Source organism: Propithecus coquereli, unplaced genomic scaffold (assembly GCF_000956105.1).
Source record: "Propithecus coquereli isolate 6110/MARCELLA unplaced genomic scaffold, Pcoq_1.0 Scaffold19, whole genome shotgun sequence".
NCBI lineage: Eukaryota > Metazoa > Chordata > Mammalia > Primates > Indriidae > Propithecus > Propithecus coquereli.
The window spans coordinates 11,496,188-11,498,758 of record NW_012143856.1 but is presented as its reverse complement, the minus strand read 5'-3'; positions in this window follow the sequence as shown (position 1 = coordinate 11,498,758).

Here is a 2,571-nt window from a genome sequence, read left to right as displayed (position 1 = left end):
GGAGAGACAATTTTCAGTTTGTTACAAAGAAAAGTTAACATTAAGAGATATGCAAAATTTATAGGGACATCTTGGTTCAAGATGGGACATGAGACCACATATTTACCTTCATCCTTCAAAAGCACCGTTGAAAAATCTGTGTTTATATAACAATAAATATTAATGGACAGTGTGGTATGGTAGTAAGCTCCTTTCTAAGCAGTTTTTAAAGAAAGATTAGCAAACACTTATCAGGATGCTATAGAAATTGTTTCAGAATCGGGTGAAAGATTGAGTTGGATGAACCACATTTCTTCAAAATAAAAATTACATAATTTGTACAATTAAAAATGATTTCATATTCCAATTGATCAACATATAAATATTTATTGAATATGCATGGCAATAGGTATTAGTGTGATATATTAATGTTATACTTTGTAAAGTTGCCTACCTCTCACCCTATTGATATTATTGAGATTCCATCTAACCATGGAATTATTTTATCCACTAAAATATGAGTATAAGGGATATGTGTCATTTTTGAGTGGGCAGAAACATTAAAAGAACCAGCGTGTAGTTCACCATGTTTTTCTCACCTCTCCCTTAACAGTAGCAATATCCCAATTAGAGGCCAAGTCAGCATGGGTAGTGAAGTGAAGAAGACACATATGAATGCCCTGTAACATGAGCAAAAATTAGATCTTAGTTATTGTAAGCTATTGATATGTGAGAGTTGCTTCTAACTGTCACATAACTTATCCTATTCTGGCTGATACAAAGGTAAAAAGTGGAAGGAATTGAGAAGGGTGAGAAATTAAGAAGCCAGTGTGATAAATGTATTTTCCACATGGATATCTGGTCCACGGACAGAGGTTGTGTGTTGTCCCTGGTCATTCATTCTCTTTGTCTTCTGTGGTAATAGAAGGGAAACTGAAGTCACTGTGCCAGAACATGGGCTAGAAAAAAAACCTTGAGAATAGCCACTGAAGTCTTCAAAGAATTAGAAGGAGTGAGTAAGATCAGGAGACATTAGCAGTAGGGGCTGAAGGTGGAAGATGGTTTAGACAAATGCCACGAGTTTTACAGGATCACTGGCTGTAATAATAGAGCAGAAGCAGCACTGACTATGTCAGTTATGATTAAATTTGGTGATAAGTGACAAAAATTCAATAACAAGATAGAGTTTATTTCTCTCTTAAATGTGAGTCCAAGAATAAGCCATCCAAAGGAGTTAGAATACTCAATATATCAAAGACCGAGGCTTTTTCCTTCCTGTTGCTGTGCCATTTTTGGCCTCCATTCCCCAAGTCACAGCTGTTCAAGCTCCACCAACATATCCACCTTCCAGCCGACAGGAAGAAGAAATGGGAAGGCGGGCTGGTCTCTTCCCTTTAAAGACACTTTAGGAAGTTATATATGTTATTTTTGCTGATATCCCATTAGGCACTTAGTCTCATGCCACCCAATTGTAAGGAATTCTGAGGAATATTCTTACTCAAGATGACTATGACTCAGGTAAAAATTGGGCATTCTACTATCGTAGAAGGCAAAGAGAATGAATGTCCAGGGACAACCAGCAGACTCTGGCCATAGACCAAAACCACAGACCAGAGTATAAATGGGGCTCAGGAGAGTGACAACCCTCCTTCCACTGGTGAAAGATGCAAAGAAGGTGATTTCCTCAAGGAAGAGCCAATGTTCAGTTAATTGTCAGGAAGGATCAGTGAGGTGATTGAGGATGACTAGGAGTCTAATAAAGAACAGAAGTTTTTCAAAAAGCACATTTGAAATTTTGAGAAGCCAGAGGAAAAAGTAGTGGGTTGATAAAACTAAAGAGGAAACAGATGATCTCAGGGACTTACATCTTTAGTATCAGTTGGAAAAAACAGGGCCATGGTTGGGTTAGCCGGCTGCCAGAATGTCCAGATGAAAAGAACTGACTGTTATCCTCGGTTCATCAGGACTTGGCTGCATCTTGGAATGGCACTGAGAATGTGAGTGCTTGTGCACATCTGACAGTACCTCTGCAGAGCAGAGCTTTTAGAAGAGGAGGGATGGGCAAAGCTGAGGCCACTGAGTCAGCCCAATTTTATGACAGGGAGATATAGAGGAGTGATTCAGGAAATTCTGATGAAATTAATAGTTTCCAACAGAATCTATTATACAAAATGTAGTGCCTAATTCTCAAATGTGTGGATAGAGAAAAGATGTTAGCTTTCCCCATTCCCTGTGAGCAACGATATCCTGTAAAAGGATGGGAAACAAGCAGCATTCGATGTGTATACAGCACCTGTGACGGAGATGAGACCCAGACTGAATCATGTGGGTGCTTCAAGGCGGCTAACGATGTGATTCCTCTTTTTACAAATATTGTGTAAATAGTTTAAAATATTTATTTAGAGAGGAAACGTAGGGTCTCATGTCAGAAGGAGAAAATGAGGGCTACTTGTGGTAGAGCTCAAACTCCACTTTTGTCTTGCTCCTTGTTCTTCTGTCACTCTGCTCTTTGGCAAACTTGTACCTGCCACTAGGGAACACTAAAGTCCTACAGTTAAAAAACTATGCTCCTAAGAAGGCAATTTTTTAGTC